The sequence below is a fragment of the Grus americana genome, chromosome 3 (genome assembly GCF_028858705.1).
Source record: "Grus americana isolate bGruAme1 chromosome 3, bGruAme1.mat, whole genome shotgun sequence".
NCBI lineage: Eukaryota > Metazoa > Chordata > Aves > Gruiformes > Gruidae > Grus > Grus americana.
The window spans coordinates 37,738,072-37,761,973 of record NC_072854.1 but is presented as its reverse complement, the minus strand read 5'-3'; the positions used below and the strand labels follow the sequence as shown (position 1 = coordinate 37,761,973).

The window sequence follows — 23,902 nt, the reverse complement described above, 5'->3', positions numbered from 1 at the left end:
CCTGCGCTGAGTTTTTACAAGTTAAATAATCTTATGCCTTTCTGTGTAGATGTAAGCATCCATGCTTAGTGAGCAGCTGGGACAATGAGATCAATTCTCTCTGTGGCTGAAAGGGAGCCTAAGCAAAGAACCGTATTTTCTTGCCCTATTTGCACATGTCGGCAGCCGTACTGAAAGCGTCCTCTGTCCGTGTGTCCGTGCGGGGTGAGGCACCGATCACCAGTCCTTTTGGCTTCTCCACAAGCAAACTGGGAAGCGGAAAGCGAAACTGCTCAGGGCTGACCCACGCCAAAGAGGTGGAGGCTGCTGCTCTGCACTTTCATTTCCCGAGGCTCTCCCTGAGTGCTGCCGGATATCTGCACGAGAAAAGGCAGCTGGTTATTTTTAGATACCAGTTGTATTTTCTCCAGCCTGTTTCTGTGGCACACTTTATATCACTGCCTAATTTGAAAAAAGGGTGACAAAGCAGGTTTCGGGGACAGCATGCTGAAGTGTAGAAATTCATTTGGGAACAGTAAAATGCTTTTCAGCTTGAGGCTGTTGTGTTATTTCAGAGATGAGCTGGTGCCTTATATTCCCAGCACTGCTTATCTGTCAGTGTCAAACAAATATTCAGAAAGGCCTCTTGGGTCTGCTGTCTTGCTAACACACCACACATAAAGCTCAAGCAATCTCGAGCCTGCTGAAACCACTTCTGTTTGATCATCTGTTGCACCACCCCTGACCAAAATACTTAAATACTGATTCAGAAGCGTCACAACTAAACTGCCATGTCACTTGACGAGGCTACATTACCTAGATTTGTCAGGCTTTCTTAGAGTTGTTTATCAGGCAGAATTTATCTCTTGGGCTTTTTAGAATTACCCAGATTAATATTTGTAATGGAGAGAGAAAAAGGGAAGCTAATTTATGACAGCAAAGAATCACTTGTGAAGGGGCACTGCTGTTCTGCACATTGACATTGCCTATCTGTTCCAAAAGAAATTTTGCCAACTACAGTCAAAATGTTTGTACATTTACTGAAATGTGTGGATTTTTATTAAGACTGAATTATCTCATGGTTCTCATTTCTACAGTGTCAGTATATCCTTGCAATGAAAACAATTTCAGACACCCAACCCCTCTGACCCCTGTTACAAACTGCACTGTTATACCAAGGGGAAAATGCTGGAGAGATGCTTCCTTGAAGGCACCAAGAAGGCCATTGCAAGAGGAACTCCCTGATACACCTCAAAATTTTATTTGCTGCTTTGCTTATACAAGAGGCACCTAAACCATGGACTGAAGGCATGCTGTCTCCAGTGCATGGCAACACCATAGGCCCTTTCTGCATTAGGATGAAAGAAGTTTAACTAATAATTTGTTAAGAGATCAAACTCATCAATAGCAAGAGTTTTGGGCTTGCATAGGATGTATGAAATCACACCAAGCCTGTTCTCTGCCTGGTGAGGAGCAGAAACCTATGGTTTCCAGCACTGAAGTTCAAGGCTCCTGGTGCCAGTCTGTTCCCTTGGTCCAGGTGGTTTGTCCTCTCTTTTCTGACCATAACTGATGCCTTGGAGCTTCCTTTCCTTTTGAAATTGAGGCATGTATCTTCTGACGAGAGACCCCTTAGCGAGCTCATTCTCAGCCAGCTCTGCTGGTGACCACAACTTACCCTGTGAAGACTGCTCAGCCCTGTGACTTGAGAAGATCCTCACACTCTGTCCTGAATCCTTGCTTAGCAAAATCTCCCAGGGAACGGTAGTAGTTTTGACTGAACGAGGTTTCTCGGATCAAGCCACAAATAAATGATGTTTGTTGCCTTGCAGTCATATGGAACTTGTCTGATCATTGTAAAAATAAGAGTTAAGACTGAAGCTGAGAATGAACAGGACACTAAATTATTAGTGTGGTATACAGAAAAAACACCAAGTGTTCAGATTTCCATTGCAAAACTGCTCTTTTTATGCTAGTGTTTTCACAATGGATCAGCCTGAAACTTGGCTCTGAATGGGAAAATGTGCTCCTTTGAGCAAATGAGCTTCTAGTCTGTATGCTTGTTTGTTAAACTTGGCAAGCAGGGGAGCCTAAAGCCTTAATTAATGTCATTTGTGATATTAAGAGGCAAATAATAGAGCAGCAAGTCAATTTGCAAAAGTGAAGACAAAAAGGCAATAGGGAGCATTAAAACAGTTGTGTCAGTTCCTATGGATTTCCTTAAGACTCACAAACAATGCTTTGAAAAAGCAGGGAAAGGAGAAAGTAATTTTGCCCCCTTTTTTTTGTTGTTTTGTTTGCAGAGTCTCAGGCTAATTGTCCCATACAAACAGTTCATTTGATAGAGGAGGAAGTTAGGTCTATTAAGTTGCTCAACAACTTCAGTGTTGAATTTATTGCAATGTTTGTTTTAAAACAGATCTGCATGTTTCATATAAAACACTTTCAGATTTGAGATTGTTACTTTCCAAACCATCCAAGACTCAGCTGGTTTGTTACACATTTAAAATTTGGTTAGGTTTTGTTGAAAAGTTTATGAGCTCTACTTTGTTCTCTAAATAAAGCTGAGCATCCGAGTGAGAACTGAGGTTTCTGACTTGGCCAGAGTACGTATCCAAAGGCTTTATCTGTCTATATCTCAGACAATAGAGAACTGGAATACAAAACTGATGAGACTCTCACAGCACAAGGTGCTTTCCCATTTCTGACCTTCCTCTCACTGAGTTAGACGCAGTATTTGCCAAGCAGGGCTTAGTTCAGGTCAAACACAGCCACCATTAGCTTCAAGAGAAGTGGCCAAGTCCAAATTTCCAATAGAGAGGCTGTTGTCTACCTGATGGTTTGTATTCCCTAAAACCCCATAGAATCTTTCTCCATTTCCCAATTTAAAAAAAATGACCATAGGTGCAAACGCTCAGGGCTCTTTGACTGCCTGGGAATTTGGATCTTAGAGGAAGTTAATGGGATTAACCAAGTGGCAAGGGACTTACCCATGTGAGCAGAGGTTTAGGAGGGCTATCCCTTAACTCGGCAATGACGTTCTGCATGTGCGTCGGGAATGATTCAGTTTGCATTACTCCTCCTCAGCTGCTCTACACTGTTAAACAGGCTATTCTTGGAGAAAAGGAGTGCCTAAAATGGCAGTGGTTTTTACTCTGGTCATGTGTCGCTTGGCTTTGTCGGAGCGCTGGTGTAGTGTCAGTCCTGGAATCCCGCTAAGCAGAAGCAGTTGTCCTCTTTTTTATCCCCCAGACATCTGGTCACACTGCGGCTACAGCTGTAGATCTGGCACCCACAGAAACTTCTCAGGCTGAAATGTAGAGTGTTTATTTTAATATTTTAAAAAGTAAACCTTTCTCTCTGAAGGACTCTAAAAATTAAGAGGAAGATGTGGATTTTTCCTCAAAAGTCAGCATGAAATGTCTTAGAAAAGAAAGAAAAAATTCTGTATCTGACATAATTAAGTTTTGTAAAAGCAAAGCAAGAATGAATCCGAACTTTAGCCAGGTGTAAGTATTCCCATATCAAGTGATCTCCTTAAGCACTGATGTTAAAAAGCAAAACAGAGGAGTGTCTCTGATTTGGTGCCTGAGTCATTATTCTCTCTAGTACAAGCACAGCCATGCATTTTGCTGCCAACATGGGGGTTTTTTTCAAATCTCTAAAGTGCTAGAGTACTACTATGTAAAACCAAATATTAGCGTTTTAGATAGATGGATCTATCTATTTAATAAGTTTCTGCTGTGCAAATATTTGTGTTACATGGGATTTTAAGTATTTTAATTTTTTCGTAAGTTTTATTTTCTTTTTAAAGTAACATAGCGGCAACCAACTCTTCTGGTAATATTAGGTAAGTGTAAACTAGTACAAAGCCAAAGTCATGAGCTAAAAATGCCAGACACCTGGGTTTGGTCGAGGCAGTCCATGTTTCTGCACATCTCAGGGTGCTGGTCAGATGTCGAAGGCAGAATGCAACCCAGCCCACTAACAAGGTGGCCGTACCTCGAGCCTAGCTCAGAGGCAAGCTGGAAACTTCACTCTGCTCTGAATGTCTCTCCAGCCCATCTTCCCAGATACAGAGGGGACAAATCACTGCTTGAGGCTTAGCTGAAGCCAGGCTCCTCATAGGGAGGCCAGGACTGCAGTTACATTCCCTAAGAGTTTACTCGGATTACTAGTGGATACCCATTATCTCACAGACTGGTCAACATTATTAATGCTGAAGTCTATAGGGATGCCAACAGGTATTTGACTGAACTGTGGGGGCAGAGGAGATTAAACTTCCAACATCCTCCAAATTTGTATCTTGGCTACAATTCAGCCTCCAAGCAGACAAAGAGATGCATAACCTAAGCGCTAGTCCTTTCCCTGTTTTGTTATCCCATTAGACACCACTGCTGTCAGCTGCGTAGTCAGCCTCGGCACAGACACCGAGACAGTAAACAAGGGAAAAAGGTGTGGAGAATGACTAAAATACAGCAGTTAGTTGTACTGAATGATCCCATTGCCATGGTTTCCCAAGTAAGACGAGGCTGTGTCATGCCAGGAGGGGGCAAGGGAAAAGAAGTAGGGGAGGCTTAGCAAAGAACCTCCTCTTAAAGCAGTGCTCTGTGCAGATTTGTAGTACAATTCATTTTAAAGAGTGATGTCCCTTTGATAAGCTGCCTGGGAGAGGAGGAGGGTGCTGAGATAGGGCTACCTGGGCTGTGAGCAAAGCCCTGCAGCTGGCCACCCAGCTTGAGCTGGGGGCTGTCACTGCTGCTTCACCAGCGCCTGCAGCCAGGTCCCAAACAGGGCTTTGGTGCCAGCACCCCACGGTGTGATCCTCACCTGATCTGAAGCTGTTTCTGTAATACTTTGTTCAGTCGTTTTCAAGAAGCTGCTTTAAAATTGTTTCAGAAAACCAAAGTAAACACCCCTCTGGAGTGAGTGGTTTCGTTCTCCTGGATCCCGGGGAACGCAGGGAGAAAGAGAAGGAGTTGGCTGCGGTGCAGGGGCTGCGGTGCCGCTGGCCAGGCGCTGGCCTCGTGTCGGCCCCCAGCCCTGCTGTGCAGCCCTTCTGCATTACTTTGCAACCGAGAAGCCTGAAAAAATCCTCAGCCAGACTCCACAGTCGTGGGATGGATGAAGAATTTGTTTGTCTGCCTAAGATCTGAGAGAGTTACAAACCCTAGGGTACATCTCTCTCCAAGCTGATAAAGCCTCTATTTGATTTTTTTTTTTTAAAGGATTATCCATACCATTAAGCAAAATACACACCAGTCAACCTATTTATGTCTGATTATAGCTTTGCTTAGACCACCTGAAGCATGCAATAATTGATCTGAAGCACATTTCTTGATGAGCTATTTATTGCGTTTCTAAAATACTTATGAAGGAAAAACCAACAACAAAATGCAAGAAAAAATGGACAGTAGAGTTCTTTTTTTGTGCTGGCACTCTTTAATATACACAGTTTGCCATTCTAACATCCAGTCCAAAAGCTCCTGCTCCACCGAAAAGCTTTTAAGGCATTTTAGCTTTTTTGGTTAAAGACCGAGCACATTGATTTCTACTTCACAGCTCCTTTTTTTAAAAAAAAAAAAAAAAAAAGAAGATATGATGCAAACATGTGGTTCTACAACCTTCATTATGACTGTCTCTGTTTTGGCATACCGTTTGATTTATGTGTTATCTTTTCCCGTCTGTAAAGTATGTTGTTTCCCTGACACACACATTCATATTAGAGAAAACAGAAGAATGAAGTATGGTTTCATGAGGCAGGATGTCAAGGCACAGTAAACATTAAAAAAAAAGGGGGGGGGGGAAGGACTTAGCAGAATAAAAGCAAGAGGGGTTTTTTTTGTCTTTGGTGACAATAAAGGGTTTTGACATATGGCCTCTGTCCATGGGAACAGAAATACTTAGCCTGAAAAATCCCATAGAGGTCTGTGTGACCAATTTCAAGTCAGATGAAAAAAAATATCTTCCAGAAAATAAGCAAATGAGCTGTTTGCAGTGCAACAAATGCCTACAGTACTAACATGAATTGTGAAATCACTGGCTGTGACTGATCAGAGTTCATTAAAAATAAATCTTGGCCCAGCAGTTTTAATAAACGGAATGAGCAATAAAGGCAGCAATGATTCGCTTTTTCTCATGCAGAAAACTGTCTGATTTTGCATTTTTCACTCAGCCAAAGGATTTCTGCTGAATAAAACTGATTCTGGCATCCAATGTAAAAATTCAGGTCTCGCCTTTCTAGGGGCGAGGAGATGGGAGACAGCAGCTTTGTCAACCCTTCAGAGCCTTTCAAATTTAACTTTTTCTAGAATTTATTTTGGCATTTAAGACTTTGTGGGGGAAAAAGAAAAATCAAAGCCACATTTTCTGTTCTGCCTGCCGAGGAAAGGTTGAGAAGACAGGCGTAAAAGAGGGCTCTGCTCGCTCCCATCGAGGACAGCTCTGCCTGATGGCGGAAGAACCACTCACGCGGGACCGAGTATTACCTTGGCTGGAAAACTCACCATGGAGACCAAAGGCAAAGCAGTTTTGGAAACACAGATACTGTAACGGCATTATATATGCACCTCACCGGGCCAAGGAAGGACTGGATTAATGACCTGGCCTGGACATACGGTCTGCATTTGACTTCTCTCCATCACATGTGGAGGCTAAGAGAATGTGATGGAAAAGGCGTAAGAGTTACCAGCGCTGCGCGGCTCGGAGGCGCGAGCACCAAGGTGCTAATGCTGCCCCCGAAGATGGCTGCTGACGTGCTCAAACCTCCGCCTGGGGAGGGGTGGAGCGGCACTCACCAGCGCCGGGCGCAGCCGAGGACCTGCAGTCGTGCTACGGGTCTGATCTGGCACCTCCACCAGAAATCCAGTCCAAGCTCGCTGCTTTCTGGTTCGGGAAGAAGGGAGCAAGCGACGCATAGGCACAGCGCAAGGGTGAAATGGTAGCATGCTTCCTCTGCATTTTTGCTGTTATTTTGATTTTATTCCTCATACAACAGCAACAGCAAATTGACAGACTCAGTCCCAGAACACGGTAACATGTCTTTGTATTATTTATGGCACGCACATTGCAAAACAAATACGTCATCTACTAATGCTAGCACTTCTCTGGCACTGGGACACAGAGAGCAGTGAGAGTGGGTGGACCTCGCTGGTATGACAGAACTCCAGTTACAGAAAAGCTGTCCAGAAAGCAACAAGCGAGAAGGGGAAATAAGATGGTTGGGATTATTCTTTCCCTCCCTGTCATCCCTCCTTCCTTCCCTGCCACTTTCCTTCCCCATTGCTATCTCCACATATAGTCCCAAGTCTGGTTGCACTCTTGAGGAGCAGCAATCCCTATTAGAGCTCCTCTGACCCCACGGATGTTTCGTAGCTCAGGAAACCAGCTCCTGAGATTCAGGCTGTTCATGACAGCAAACATTTATCAGTAAAACCACCATCAGCAGCAAACTGCCCCATTAAACTAAGCATACAGAACAAGCTGAATATTGGCTCGGCAAAGATGACTGCCCTAAGCCAGGATCACTCGAGCTCCTGTATCAGGCAGTTCCCCCTTCTGGGTAGGGCTAGTGCCGAATTCCGTGGGGAGTCCAAGAGACAAAGGTGTAGTTATCCTGGTCTAAAGCCCAACAGAGTGGGTGGAAAGTCACACACTGGTTTCAGTGTGCTTTGGATCATATCTGTAAGTGGGGAGGAGCAGGCACACAGTACTCTGTGGACCTGCCATAGTGGACCTGGATTTTGGGGAAATCTCTCTTTTAAATCAAAACACTTTCTGTGCAAGTGCAAACTCGGCAATGCCAGGAGGGTATGGGTCATTTACACCCTAAGGAAGGACACTCTCTAGAATAAATGGTTTTAATAAAGTTACAATGTTTACTTTTCCTTTGCTGCAGCAGAACACAGAGCACCTTCATGAAAGGTCCTTGAGGTTAAATAAACTATACTTAGTCAAATACCTTACAGTTAAAAACCAGGGTTGCTCCTGCGCATGAGATCAGGTCTTTGTTATTTTCCTGGGTCTAATAACTTGTGCAGCTTATTTCTTTGCACCTTGTATCTCTAATTAAAAAAGGCAAGTAAAGAAAAGGCTAAAGTAAGATTGACACACGTCAGCAGACGTGTTAAGGGTTTGTATGTTGCGACGATCTGTCATCACTGGGGTTTCTCACGTACAAGGTGTTGGGTGAGAACTGATCCTACAAGCTGCCGGCACATGCCTGGAGGGGTAGGTCACACACACTTATTTTCAGGACTTCTCTTCTGAAACTTGATTTTGTTTACTATTTTAATTCATTTTCTCATAAGTGGCAACATGACTAATAAATGAGGTTATGTCTTGTAGATTTGATAGTAGCAGCCTGCTGCAATAATTTCTGTCCTTTAAGCTAGCCAGAGCTGGGGGGGGTGGGGGGTGTTTGCCTGCAGTCCTTTTAGCTGTACAGCCTACTCCCTAAAATGTTCCCTCTCGTTTTGATTTGATAAAGATCCCTGTTTACCCATTTTATAGGCCTTAGATGAAGGACAGTCCTGGTTTATGAAATCCAAGGAAGACTGTGGGGAGGGGAAAGCAGCACTGCTGTGTTTTTCCACACAACCTGTTACGGTAACAAGCACTCCCCCACAATGTTTGCTGACAGATGTTCAAGGCTCAGAGAAAAAAAAAAAAATTGCTTTCAGTTGATGGCTGTACCATCACTTTTGAAATAAGTGTTAGTTCCGGGCTCCTGAGTTCACGAGGGCAAAGAAACAACAGGAGGAAAACAGATGAACTGGGTAACAAGGGGGAAGAACAAAATGGCAAAATAAAACCTTGGTGCTGACAGAGGCGACAAAAGTAGTATCTCCTGGGCAGCAGGGAAGAACAAAAAAAACAAACCAGAGCTGGATGTTAAAGAGCTGGAGCAATGGCTTTCAAACGACTGTGTGTGTCTCTGAAGTTAAACCACCACAGAGGTCCAAACTTCCCACCAGGTCTTCTTGGACACTGAGCACTTAGTTACCACATGCGTGCCCCGACAGTGCCCGGGAGGCGCTGGGGGTGGATGTCCCTTCTCAGGGCACCTGTGAGGCACAGGCCGTGCCCGGGGAGGAGGGGGACCTGTGCTTTTGTGGAGCCTGTGCAGCTGTTGGAGCACAGAGAAGCGTCCAAGCAGTCTGGGTGACACCAGCAGGTACTCTCCCTTAGGTCATCCACTTTACTAGTCCTGGCTGTGCCTTGGGGCATAATCCTGCCCTGGATGACAGAAATTGAGTGTGCAAGGCCCAGGTCATCATGGACGAACGTGCTGGGATGGACAAAATCACCAAGCTGTTTGAGTCCTGCCGATGCCAGTGGGAATCTGGCAAGCGATCGGTTTGAACGTGAGGTGCTGCATGAACTAGGCACGTCAGCAGTCTTCAGTTGCTTCTGAATTCCTGGTCCTCAGCTGGGATTGGTTTTGCAACTGGCATAGCCTGGATTTTCTCTGAGGCTACTAAAGCTTATCCAGCTATAGCCCGAGCAACTGGAGCATACTGGGGAGGATTAATCTAGAGCAGTGAGACTTCTTGTCATTGCCAGTTTGTTTGGCTTTGGTTTTTTTATTAGGATGACAGAGGTCTGTGTGTAGGAACTGGAAATCCTGGGAGTGTATCCATTTCAACACACTGTTTGTTGGAAGGGGTTTCTCTGCTCGTGGGCAGACTGTAACAACATGAGGATAATCTCTTTCTGTCTTCGCTTCCTTCTTCCCCTGTCCCAAGCAGGCAGGAGTGACTGGAAAGACTATTCACAGTCTTTCTCAAAATTTCCCTTCCCTTGCCTTGCCTTCCCTTCTTTCCCCTCATTTTGCCAGCTCAGATATCTATCAAACAGTAAAAAAGCTTATTTAATTTGACGTTCAAAGTAAACTAGCTGTGCTATCACCTTGTACATATCCCTATCTTCTCTCGCAGCGTGGGAGTACTTGTTTACTCACTGCGAATGTTGCAGTCATTTGCATGTCTACTTTCAAAAAAAAAAATTGAATCAAAGAATTAATAATTTACCACTAAGGAGCATTCATTTTTGCAGACTTGCATCCATACCCCAAAATGTTGTACGAGCAGCAGATTGCTGAAGATACGAACTTCAATGTAAGACTAACAAGCAATGTCAATTTTCAGTTCTAATAACCATTGACATTAACTGTTTAAAGGTGCAGATATGTAGTTTCTATTCTGTTACTCTGGAAGGTGGATTAATTCAATTAAAGTTAGCGACATGTAGGTTGTTTTTTTTCTATGCGCAACACTTGTTAGAAATAATGTTCCCTAAAAGACAGGCGAAGTTTAGATGTTTTCCTTTTCTACTGATGAATCATCTGGCTGTTTCGATAGACTGAACTAATGGGAATTCCAGTAGCCCGAGCCCTGTGTACCAGAGAGAAAGAGAGGTGCGTAACGTGAGGGAGAGTGGATCTCGTGTGTGTGTGCGTGCATCTCTCCGTCCACGCACACATCCAGTTTTGACATATTAAACAATACTAGACAGGGGAGAAAAACACTCGACGAGGAACTCCTCGTCCCGTTGTCTCTGTGGCTGTGGAGGTAATTGTGATGAATGGTGCTAGAAAAGTTTTTGAGTTGCATGGAAGCACTTTGGCCCTGCTTTTTTTTTAATTGAATCCTTAGCACTTTAGTAAAGGCAGCAATATTCAGGGTGAACTGGAGGAAGAATGTCTCAAAATGGAAAAAATAAGTACAGTTTCCATGATTTATGCCATTTACTCTGCAAACATAATATGTAGAGCAGAACTTTGGCAGGTGTTAATCAGTATATTTTTCTTCGCACCAGTAGAGCTGCTTCAGCTTATACCAGCTGAGAATCTGGCTCCGTGTATTAAATAAAAAAGTGGGTCTGGCTTCCTGATCTTTTGTAGTAGACACACAAAACTGTTCGTTATTGAGCTGTGGGCTTGAAAAGCGATCTCACTTCTCAGTATTGGCAGCAGGCTGGAGAAATGGGGACATGGTGTGCTGAGCTCCTGGGTCGAAGAAATGTTTTCTTTCAAACCATAACGACCTTTTTGGCCATCTGAAGGAATATGTTCAAGCTTCCTTGGCAAGCAAAGGTGGGACACTAGCCAGTTACTACATGAAGGCTTTGAAGATGGAGGGAATAATAAAATGGGGAAAAAAAAATAAAGAGGAAAATCTTTTTGTTCCCAGATGGGTAGCTAAGGGGTAACCATTCATCCCTCTGCTTTGGAAGCAGAAACACAAGTTGACCTGATACATCAAAATCAAAACTTTTTTTTTACTGTTCCATACCTCAGATGTTGTGTCTGGTTTTTATATGACCACGAGGTTTTAAAAGGTCCAGTTAGCTCCTGAGGGTGGCTTCAGGTGGTATTTCTGATCTGCAAATGGTTGTAGGCAGAGCTCTTTGGAAGATGGTGTACATCATAGTAGGTAAATCAATTGAAACCCTGCCCGATATCCCTGATCTAATGTAGGGAAGAGACAGGACATAATTTTGGGGAAGAAATCAGAGATTCCTGGGGGAAAACAGGAACATTGTTTTGGCAGAAATGATACAGATGCACATGTGTATTAGTAATAGAAACTGTCATTTGCAAACAGCTGCTGTCAGAAAAAAACAAGTGAAAAAGTAGGTAGAAGCTGGAGGGAAGTTGAGGACTTATAGAAATGTATGCGCACTATTTATTTTTTCTGATCCTTAAACAAACTTCATTTAATCAAGACGATTACTCAGGATCTGCGCAGACAAGTGCTGGTTCTTATGCACTGAGACATGAAACAAGATTGCCATAATGGGAAGCTCCTGTGAGATCTTAAGGTCACAAAAAAGTGAGCTTTATATAACAAATTTTGGGGGAAAGGATATGAAAGCTTGATGGGTTTGAATGTCAAAGTCTGGTGTCCACTGACTGAATGCTTAGATGTTGCAATTGTTTGTTTTGGAAGGAATACACTTTTGAGTACAGAGCACACTATTTTAAAGTTTAGATCTCTCCTTAATAAGCAATATTTTCTTACCCCAAAATTCCATTATAACAGAGTGATCTTTAAATGATGTTTTCTGTTATTACAGTTTGACCTAAACTCCTAAATAGCTCTATTATGTCCAGCGACCTCATTCTTACCAGGTTTTACAGGTCAGTGGTGAATTAAGCAGCCAGTTTCCTGCTAATTAATCCTATTTAGTTAAAGAACTGTTAGAGTGCATTATCTTATCTCTGTTAAAAGGAAGTTTTTACAGGATTGGCACCAGATTACTGTTATGAATGACAACCCTCCATCCAACTTTGACATACAGTACATGAGCAGGAAGGTAGAAAAGCAGAAAAAGAGGTCGGCACACAAATGCCGTATTGTTCTTCAGTGTTTCCCCATGACATGAACGACCAGAGTTATTCTGGCACCCAGATGGCTTTGAAATCACACAGCCCCCAAATCTTCCTGCCCGGCAAGGCACTGTGTTTTGGTATGCCAGAGTCCAAGTGTCATGTCAGAAACCCAAACCCCCAGTTGGTGTGGCTGCAGATGGGAGACAGACGAAGCCAACGGTGTATTTGCGTACGCGGTCCTTGTTTCACTCCAGAATAGCAGCGGCCCGACAGAACTGAAACCGGCTGTGTGGCAGAAAGCCTCTATCAAAATAGCTGATACTGAGATTTGCACAGCTTGCTATAATTGTGAGGCCCCAGAGGGGCCTTTTCTACGACAAGTTTTGAAATCAATGGTTTACGTTAAATATAATGTAAGGTGAGCCCTTATGGAAAATACCTGTGAGTACATAAAGGGTAGGGCACTCAATAAATGGAAACCGGATAGCAGAAATGTATTTGGTGGTTCTAGTGCATGTTGGGTGAGCTATACATGTACCGACAGGTTTATAGCTGCTTCTCTTTAATTTTTCTTTTTCTTTTAGCCTTTAACTGCTCACCACCATTATGCCTTTCGCTACTTTATTGTTTGGTCAGGAGTGAAGTGGACAAAGTCTACAACAGGCAGGGTTCAGCCTGCCAACAGGTGTATCTTGGGAGCAGGGCAGCGGGGGAGAGGAGGAAGGAGAAAGAGATGTTTGTAAATGGCCTTGTTTTTACCAATATTTTCATATCACATGAAATTTGCGGAGCTACATCTATGAAAAGTACACATTTACTAGAACAGCTGTTGGCATGGGGGAACAAGATTAGCTGTTCTGGGGACTGTTGATCAACGGATGTATTTTCACCTGAGCTGCTTGAAATAACCCACCCGTGTGTCTCCTGTGTCACCCCACCCAGCATGTTTTTCTGCCAGGAGCTGCTAGCACCGCGGCACCGGCAGTGCCTGGCCACCCCAGCTGCCGTACCTGGCTTCGATCAAAGGTCAGGCAGATGCTGCTTCCAGGATGCTGGCAGGAACAGGTGGGGGATGTAGAGATGGGTGTTCACTCTGCTCAGGGTGGGGAGGACCAGGGTTAGGGGAAGCCCTTTAAAACCAAAGAATTAGAAGTGAAAACATCTGTGCAGAAAGTTTCTGAAATCCTGGCTTCTCTCTTAGAGGCACTGAGACATTTTTGTCTGTTGGATACCGTTGACAGACACAACCACTTGCCGTTTGTGCCTCTCCTTAGTATCAGAATAACAAATCCTTGGTGGATATTTCAGATGTAGCGGGGAAAAAACTGCCAGATATTTAATGGTAACTGCTGCATTTGTACAATTCGAGGTGAGTAGGAGGTTTAGTTTTAACACTTTGGGCATCTCAGCCACCAAAAGGAGACATATGTTTGCTAGCAAGAGGAACAAAAGCGGCAATTGCTAAGTGAGACGGACTAAGTTAGCTCCGCTAAAAACTCTTTCAAACAGCTAAACATCCCTCATTTCCCTTCTAAAGGACCACTGCCTATTACAGAGTGACCACGGGCTCCAGGCACATGCCAGACCTAGGCTTCAGGCAGGTATAATTAAAAACAAAACATAATTAAGAGCTCTTTAACTGGGTTGGCAGCAGGCTGACCATAATGTAGCAATTCTTTTAATGTGAAGAAAAGCTACCAATACCTGAATGCAAAATGATACGTTAAAGTACACATGCCTTGTGATAAATTGCTAATGTATTCCAAAGTGTCCAAAATTAGTTTAAAGAGCCTCTTTTCAATAGCACAAGAGATGTGTGAAGTAAATCTCTGTCTGCACTAAATTCACATTGAAAGACCATAGAAAGTCCCATTTCTTTATGCAGGAATAAACACACATACACAAGAAGAAGAGATGATGAATAGGAGGGGCTTAGGCTACGTGAACAGCTTCCGCTGCCGTGTGACTGTAGTTTGTCTGACCTGCGGTCTGAGGGCTGCAAACGTCGTCCTCATTAGGAGGTACAGAAGGATTATGATGGACTGCACTTAAATGTATGGCATTTGCCCAGCAATAAAAGGGAAGAATCACATATATTCTGGAAAAAGTAAGAAATAGTTTGAGAAATTGTTTTCATGTTAAAAATGACAAGTTTTGGAAGGAAGAACATGCTTTTTTTTTACCCTGGAACTTTGCTTTCTTCCTCTTGGATAGCTGATTCAAGATCTCTCCTTTCTTAACTAATTCCTTAGCCAAAAATGCTCACATTTAAAAAATACATTTCACAAAAATAAGTAGGAAATTAGATTTTTGAAATTTCACCTGCATCTTCTCTACATAGCTGGATTCAATCACTTCTGCCTTTGTGGACCACGCGTTTGCTGTGCTGCACGGTATGATACAGCCTAACACGTGCACAATACAATTACTCTGAGCTAAGCTGAGCTAAGTATATCCAAGTACACCACTGGCTTTCATCACGTGCAGTTAAAACACTGACCTGTTCAGTTCTAAAATGAGTGCCTGGGTGTTTTTTCATGCTTCTATATCCTAAGCTGACCTGTGAAAAGCAAAGCAGTCAGATCTCTACTGTGTGGGTCCCTACGGCACAGACGTACTGAACAGCCTATTCTGGAACTCAAGTACTTACAAATGACACATAAACCTCTAACTAAGCCTTAAACCAACTGACTTCATATCTACTGGCACGGTTATTTTTAATTCTCTGCCTCATTTTGCACACCAGCAATAATCTCATGCCTAGTAAATTGGGATGATCTGGCTTAAAAGTTCAGCTGCAGCCATGTTAAAAAGACCAGAGGAAATGGATAGCTCATCTCTGGAAAATGCAGCCCTTTGGAGCAACGCCAGAACTCCTTAAAAACAAATCAGCTCGGGATTACAGTTTATTAGAGGCAAAATGGCGAAATAATTTCCAGGCTATTTTTTGACCCACCACTTCCATGCTGTCGTTAGCAGAGAGCAGTTTTGCTCATCCCTAGTTTTGTGCATTCGGCAGGTGTGGTGTTTTGAAGGGCATGTGATAATCCTGTGCTTTTAGTACGTGAGCACATAAGCAATCAGAGGCAACTACCGTTAAGCGGAGTAGCTGCTGGAAGCGCTGCGAGAAGCCTCCTGGCACTTCCCTCCCAGTCCCCGGCACGTCGCCCACGGGAGGGAAAACGTAGGAGGAGGCAGCCAGAGACTAAAGCTGGCAGAGCAGTTGCAGCCGCCGTCGAAGCAGAAACGGCCTTGGCATTTTCCTCAGTTAGATCTGGGTTTCCTCTGTTCCTGGAGATGGCCTTTTCTGTCAGCTCGCTCTCCTGAGCTTCTCCCTCTGCCTGCTCACCTGCCCTGCCGCCTGGCTTCGGGCTTTCTGTTTGACTTGCCCTGAGGTCAATGGGGATGCGATGGGGGATGCCTGTGCCCCTGCCCCTTCACAGGGCTGCTGTGGCAGGGCTCGGGGCTTGTTTGGTTTCCGGGCACATCCGGGGTGAGTGTGGTTTGTAATAAAATGCTAAGCTTCTGGAAGACTGAAATTTAGGTGAAGAAGGTAGTGAGCGATGAAAAGCTGCACATGTCAATTAATAGGACAACAAAGTCACTTTGCCTGCAGGGGATCAGCTGCTTTTAAAATGTTACTGGTTTACTTACACAGATGATATAATCTAAGATGCTGGAAGGATGCGTGCAACAAAAACATTTATTGGGCATGTGCTACTTAGCAGCAATCAAGGTGCAATTTTTCAAAGCAATAAAGTGTCTTAAATTATGTGGTGGATACTTGCCATGCTAGAAAGATAGACATGTATTACCCTCCTCAAGTGGGCACACAGTGTGATGTAATCAGAAAAAAAGGGATAATGCACCTCTCCTTCCTTGCTTTGAAATACCATGTTGGATGGCTGGTGGAGCAATGCCTAGCATGGGAAGCTTTTTCGTAAGAAGTTGCCTCATCAGTGGACTGGTCAGAGACACACAGCTCCTACCAGAATGATATCCTGGTATTGTTGGGAAGAGACTGATGGGGAATCAACCCTCTTGAATAGGGGACTTCTGCACACCACCTCAAGGAATAATCCAGCGTTGTTTGTGTGGCCTTCTGTGTAAAAGCACAGATTGTCTTTTCATAACATTCTGTATATCTAGAGCCAAAATCCTTCCTCTGTTATTCTAGTAGGAATGATACCAGCATTTGGCATGTGGAATATAAATCTTTCTTTGAAGCTCTGCATTTGGACAACAGGTCTCCTGGGGAAAGCATTATTTGGAATTCAGTGGCACATTAAACAAATATTATGCTGGCAAATAGGAACCTCTGGGGGTTAATTTCGAAAAGCAAGACTGGTCCTCAGCAGAGGAACAAGAAATGGACTAATAATATTAGCGTGCCATTCACTCTGATTTCGTTTACCAGGTCACCTGACAGGACTGTAACACTCGACGGCACTTTCAGTTGCAGAGTGGTACAACCACAAATTCCTTAATGTCGGGGAAAGACTTGACGAGGAGATGGTGTCCAAGTCTGGACTGGGAGGGAACTGAGGCTGTTGCTCACGATAAGATTAGGTTTGGGTATGAGGAGGACACAAGCTCAGGGCTCTATTTCAAAAGGATGAAATTTCACAAACTGTTCTCCACATTTTGGCTCAGATGAGCTGTCTTAGGAGATTTCCACTGTGATGGGGAACGTATAAACATCAGAGCTGGAAAGGAAGGCTCCAGTCTCAGTTCGACTCGTTCCTACAGTCCCAGTGGTGGGCTGAGGTTACACTCTGGGATGCCTTCTTCTTGTTCCTTAGCAGAGTCCACCTGAAACTTCGCATGCCCAAGGAGCCTGTCCAAGAACGAATGAGAGCTAAAAGGGCCATGTAGTTCTGTGGCTAAGGGAGCTTTTGTACTTGGACTTCTAGTCTCTGCTCCTTTAGCCTTGTGAGGGCTTCAAAGTAAAAAAAGAACAGAAATGCGAGTTGCCCCTATTTCGGTGTTAATGTTATCCGTGCCTTACTATTTTTATCCATGCACAAAACCAGCTTACGGTTCAGAGCTTAGCTGGGCTACTGCTGAGCTCAGCAGGACTGAGGAGCTGAAGCTGCTGCTCTGAAGAAGAGGCTGCTTCTGCCTCTCGAGAAGGGGGGCAGCAGCTGAGCTCCAAACTCAGCAGGGGCTGGGAGCAGGAGCTGGTCTGGCCCTTTCCCAGTCAGGAAAACGCTCCCAGCTCCTAGGTCTTGCTAATTTCTAAGGTCTTCAAAAGCAGCGAGACCCATGCCTCAGTGGCAGAGCTCAGTGAAGATTGTTGTGCTCTGGCAACTGCTCCTCAGGGAAGCAACTACTTTCCTCCCTGCACAGCAAGAGTTTGTAGCTTGCTCTGAGCTAAAACTGGGTTGTAACTGGTGCTGTGCAGCTGCCCGTCCCTTCCAGCAGTGCTGGCGATGCTCCAGTGATGCTCAGGAAGGGCTGGAGCCCCAGGGTCCCTTGCCTTACTTTGCACAAAGACCGGTGGTAACTTGCAGCTGTGGGAGGCGATGGCCCTTGATGCATTTGGCTCCATTTGGGTCTCAATGAGAGCAGTGGCAGCACAGATTGAAGTCTTCTCCTCATCAGAAGTGGCTCTCTGCCCTTCCCAGTGAGGTGGAGGCAGGGCATACTGCTACATAATAACCCGCTTCAGGTACCAATCTGTGTAATTTTTGTGTTCCTGGAGGAAAAACCTTGCATGGGAAAAAATGCCTTACTTTTTTTGCACTCATGACATGCTCCTCCTTTCTACCTTGGGGGGAAAAAAAAAAGGTTTTTTGCAAAATACCCTACTTTTGCTTTGAAATGCAGTTGATAAATTTCCTAGTTCCTTTTTTCTCCATACTCTGACGAAACATTCTGCTCTGACAGTGTTTTACTCTTTGAATCTCGCATACCAAAGCAGTGCAGGGTGTGGAGGAGCAGGGTTTCCCATGCAGGAAAAGGAGACCCATGAAAGAAAAAAGTAGGGGTGTGGGTGGGCATTTTAGCAAAATACATCACTTCATTCTTGTTTGTGACAGTAGCGGGGTTCCGAACCAGGTTCTTGCTCCAGCTGCCACTGTTAGCACATGGACAGCAGGAAATGATCAGCAGTAGGGAAAAAAAAAGGATTAAGGAAACAAAAAAGAAAGGGGTGACCTGTGATTTTTTGGGTGACAGTTTGGCTGGAGACAGAGAAACATACAAAGCAGATTAAGATTAAGAACAGATACCTGTTGACTTCTTGCAATTTTGGAAATGCCAAGGCAACACCAGGATTCAGGTAGGATAGCCATACACATCAGCCCAGCATGGTGGCATCCCATGGGCCTCAGAAAAGTTATTGCTTGCTAAGATTTCTGACACGAACTGTGATTTTCAAATGGTGGCATACTGGGGCCATCAGAAACTCTATTTGTCTCTACTAATATTCACAAATGGACTATGGTACTTATCAACTCTTTGCTTCCTTGGACGAGGGCTCTCACATCCTTTTGGTCCATTGCTGCACAGAGTTTTGATTGTGTCCCCACTTGCACAGCCCTAAAATGAGGAGTTTCATTCTTTCACCTTCAAGGCACTTTGATTCTTTGCCTCTAGGCCAAAGGCCCAGAGCACCTATACAACTCTAGATGACCAAAATCTATTCTAGTATGTGTAATGGTTATATATCGGCTGTTGATGTATGTGCAGCTGTAAATGAACCGATTTTGCCTCCCTGGGAGCAGCTAGAGCTAGGTAACCACCTTTCACAGCAACCCGCTATCTTCAATAGTCTTGGGCGAGATGCAGAGCAGTGGGGGATGCCAGCTGAGGAATTTACACTGTGCCTCTGCCCAGGCATTTGTAAGTATTACTTCAACAAGCAGTTTTAAACAGGAGGAGCACCAAATGCGTATATCTCACTTTTTGATAGTTGCTAAGAATTGCATCCTCAGAATATACATGTCATTTCAGTGTACGGCTACTAAATTCAGTGCAAACGCTCCCGTTCTGTGCAGACATGCCTTCCAACTAGGAACATTATGGACGTTTTTAACAGTGAGGGTAATTAGGTAATGGAACAAATTTTCTGTAGTAATCCAGTTAATTTCCAGCATTTATAGACTTTAATCAAGACTGAAAGATGCCCTGACTCCATCAGGAGTTGTAGTCTTCATAGCGAAAGTACTTGGTAAAATGGCTTTTGTTTTGTCATAGGTGAAACTAAATGATGTCTTTGAATCCCTGAAACCAATTCTGTTTGAGCAAACAGTAACCCAATTTCTGTTAGTTCACATTGTGTATCTTCACATTGTAGTTCACTGTTCCAAAAGCAGGACAGCTTGTTTAAATCTGAAATGATGAGTTTCTCCAGCTCTCCTGAATAAAAGGCAGAATGCTGAAATCCACCGGAGTATTCCCACATGAGCTTAATGCATTGTAGGATAAACAAAACATGGAAAAGTAAAATCGGGATAAAATCCTATCAGTCATAAGCAACTGGGATTGTATGAATGCGTGAGTCATGAAACATTGGGGGTTTGCCTTTCCTATGTGGTTAGAAAGAGTGAAACTTTAAAGTCTCCTACATACCAATGAAAAATGTGGCCTCTTCAGGGAAAAAAAAATTTAAAAAAAAAATTGCCTTATTCTTGGCTTCTTGGCTGCTGTATGAATACCTGGATCGTGTATAGTTTGTTTTAATTGCATTTAGATCCCATGGGCCAATATAGGCTAAACCGCAACAGAATCTGAGAGCACAGCTATTTTTTGTGCAGGTGAACTAGGGAAGAGGGGTTTGCCAGGACCACACCGTCCCGCACCTTGCGGGGCCGGATGGCTGCCGGCCTGGCACGGAGGAGAGGAGAGGCTTGCTGGTGCCTCTGCCGTCTCCTGCATCCGTCTCCTACAGCCCCAGCTCTGAAAAATCCCGCTGAAGAGGTGACCCTAACACTCCCTCCTCTGGGGGCAAATGCTGGTGGGTTTATCTAATCGAAGATATTACTATTTGCTGGTGTATTTAGGCTACGAACTCCCTAGATGAGGCAGGGATATGTCTTCTGATGAACCGTTTGGTGCCCTGATCTCTGATTTGGCCTGCGGTTGTTGCAGCAACGCGCACGTTGGATGCCACTATTTCATTTAACACACACTTTCTCAGCAGAATTGCAAAAAGCTACTGGCAGGCTCGTCAGAAAATTCTGATAATTTGAACTACTTTAGACTGTACCTTTTCAACACAACAGAGCATTTAGTCCAAACGTTGACATTTTTCCCAGGATGAGTAAAACATCTTTCCAGTAAAAACTGGCAGAAGGAAAATAAAACTAATAGAACAGTAGTATTTTGAAGGCACAAAGATTTCTTTTATTTATCTTTGAAAGATAATTTTCTAGATATCTTTGATTTTCATTTTATTCAAAGAACTTTAGTATTGACTACTCAATGCTAATTCCAGTACTAATTCCTAGTATAGACTATTCCATCACCAAATGTAATAATTTTTGATAGTGTCAAGCAAGGAAATAAATTTTGGAAATACATCAGTGTCAACTATAGAATATCACGGTATCAGAAGACTACTTTGTGCATGCATGCAAGAGACAGACAAGGTCTTTGAAAACAGTTTTAAAATCAGGCTTGAGTACTCTCGTGGGAAAAAACCAAACAAGCCCAAAAAAACCCAACAAAACCAGCCTTTGAGCTCTGCTTCCACACCCAAGTTCAAACTTTGCCCAGACTAGTTCCAAGGAAAGACATGAATGAATCAAGATTTGGAAAGGATTGCAAGTATGTCTGGAATAGACAAGGTCTTAGAGTTGATTTTGAAGGTACTTTGGTTTGTGCTATTGTCTATAGCAATACTAGTCATTTTGGTGCTCACAGTTACTTCCAGCGAGTCTCCATTTACTGTGGGCTGTTTTCATGAAACTCAGGTTTCGGGCTGCGTATATGCGTGTACACACGTGCGTGCAAGGGTGAGGTCGGGCTGTGTTTGAATCTGAATGACGACACTGTATTAATTCACAGCGTTTCCCATCCAAGTCCAGCCTTCTCTGAACTTCTGTCCTGTTGGCTGATGCCTCCTCGGCATCTCCCCGCTCTCTGGCCTGGGGTAGCACCCCACAGAGAAGAGTCTGCCATAACACACCCAGCGCACCGCGGGTTGCCCAGCTGTGGCGGCGGGGGGGCGGGGAGCGGGATGGAGCCGTCGGCTGCCCAGAGCAGCTGCCAGCAGCTGTGCATGAGGCGACGTGGAGGGCAAAAGAGCAAAACAGCCTGAATTCTCCAGAATCTGGAGACGAGCTGATACATTCATGTGCTTTCTGGGTGGAGAACAGCTAGGAATATTCTTCAGCCATATAACTGCTGTTTCCAGCAAGATAATTGTGTAGCAACACAATGAATAATATAAAGAAGTTTTCCGGTGATTGCTGCCCAGCGATGTCTTTCCATCTCTAGCAGGCAGAGAACAAAAAATTAGGTCAAGATCTCATTTTTAATGTTTTAGTTTCCCTTGGACTCTGTACGAGATAGGCCAAGCCAGCCACGCTAAGGCATTTTTAAGCAGAGAAGGAGAGAGCTGCTGTGCCAGAGGTGGGAAGATGTGGGGCTGCCGTCCTCCAGTGCGGTCACCGGCGCTCCCATTGCGGCCGGGACTGCCGAGGGGACCCCGGAGCTCTCCTCGCCCAGCCTGTTCCTCCGGGCTTGGTACACTGCGCATCCAGCCACCTGGAAGTGGTGCCCTTGATGTCCATCTTGCTACAGCCTATTGGTTTTTTTAGGATATTGAACATCTAGTTTCATTTTTAACATTGTCAAGAGGAGATAGGTAAAACCACCATGGTGGTACCTGCCATTTCTCTCTGCGCTGTGAATAACTGTTCTTAATAGCAGGATTAGAAAGAAACGGAAGAGGGGAGGAATGATATTACTAAATTTTTCACGACACAATTGTGATAAAATTGTGCTGTATCTTTTTTCCAAATTTCTTCTGAGGCAGTTTTTTAGACTTCCTAGACCCCTCCTAGACTTCTTGGTTTCTGCCAAGTCAATCCGAGACAGAAGGCTGCTGCTTCTAATACCTAGCAATGATAGCGGCATTGATGTTTATTATGTTTTTAACAAAACCAAACGCCTCTGGCTGAGTCAATGCTAGCTTTTGGACTGAAGTAGCACTGCTGCTCAGAAGTGAATCCCCTGATTGTCCAGAGGTACCACACGTTGGCTGCGTTGGCAGAGCAGCTGTGGCACACAAACTTGATTCCTCTTGGAAAAGAAACTAAACTGGAAGTTTTGCTTCAGCTGGGCACCAAATGGGCACCAATTCTTAGCGTAGACAGAGCCAGAGAGTCACAGTTTTTTGCTTTTTTTTCTGCAACAGAGAGCATGTTCCTGTTCTAGGCGCCATGTCATGGACAAAAGGGAGGCAGAATGACGTTACAGTCAAGGTACGTGTAGTTCAGTCAAGAAAATACTGACAATTCTTAAATTCAGCAGAATTCACCCAGAGAGTGTGCTCTCTGCTATGCGGCCAAGCTGAATGAACAGCTCACACCAAGGACTTTATTAGACAAATATACATAAATGCATACAGAAACACTTTTATTGCTATTCATCTTCATTTGTTCTAGAGCAGGACTGAGAGTAGGGGTGAGGTGAAGGGACTAATTGAACAATATTGGGCGAACATACAGAAAGACTCACAGATTCACATTGCGCATCTTGCGCTCCTATTAATTGCTTGAGCAGTACAAACAACCTGTGTGAGTAATACGATCAAAATTCTGTCAAAGAATTACTGCTCACATTGACAAGTTAAAAACCCCCAACTTTTCCTTCCAAAAATATCTATTTGTCATTAAGGGACAGAGCATGTTCGTGAGCTGAATTAATGCTTTTATTAGCAGCAGCATTACCAGTATCAGTCATAATTAGAATGATCTCTGTAACTCATGCAAATATTTCTAAATTTCTCGCAGTGTAATTCACCCTAATTCAATTTCTTGCTACAGTTCTTAATGATTTCTACTGATTCAAAGCAATGTGGGCTTTCACATTTGAGTAGGGCAGAAGAGCAACAAATACAGAGGACACATGTATGCTAGATAAAGCACTGCACTAATAAAGTTCTATTTCTCCCATATTTAGACAGTTTATATAAAAAATTGCACCCTCTATCTAGTGTCCATTAATTAAGGTAAGAGAAGATTGCATATCGATGCAAATCATTCTTAATTTATCCAAAGAGTGTTGATGATTAATATCCTGTCTACCTTTCTGAACTGAGAAAGTGTAAATGCAATGATTCTGACTGGAAACAATTTCCCCTCTTCTTTCAGGTGAGTGGGAGGTGATTTGCAGGTGCTTACACTGACAAAGGGACGGTGAGGTGAGGGCAAGGTTTGGCTGGCCTGGCTCCTTTAGCAAAGCCCTGCAGTGTAAATGCCTTCCTTCTGAACTGCATTCACCTTCTGTTGAGCTGATCAGTGTTCTCCAGATTGAACTTCTGCCTATTTTTCTTCTTAAGCGTGCAAGTAGTAACTTAGAAGAGGTTAAAAATCACAGTTCATGGGGAAATGAAACAAGATGCATATAAAATAGCAT

The 23,902-nt window shown here is 43.9% G+C and overlaps 1 protein-coding gene and 1 long non-coding RNA gene across 13 annotated transcripts in view; one reads left to right on the top strand and one right to left on the bottom strand.

Moving 5' to 3' along the window:
- Nucleotides 1-23,902, top strand: part of TENT5A (terminal nucleotidyltransferase 5A) — a 63,743-nt gene that overhangs the window by 30,195 nt on the left and 9,646 nt on the right. The window contains exon 5 of one of the 12 annotated variants that reach the window (XR_008576468.1): nucleotides 1,077-3,731. The exons of the other annotated variants lie outside the window; for them this stretch is intronic. The gene's annotated coding sequence lies outside the window, so the exon portion shown is untranslated. Of the gene's footprint in view, nucleotides 1-1,076; nucleotides 3,732-23,902 lie in introns of those variants that run through there. 12 annotated transcript variants of the gene reach the window in all.
- LOC129204671 (uncharacterized) lies at nucleotides 188-3,096 on the bottom strand. Its single transcript, XR_008576469.1, has 3 exons — nucleotides 2,970-3,096; nucleotides 1,658-1,826; nucleotides 188-356 (listed from the first exon to the last, which is right to left on the bottom strand). It is a non-coding gene; the product is annotated as an uncharacterized LOC129204671 (long non-coding RNA).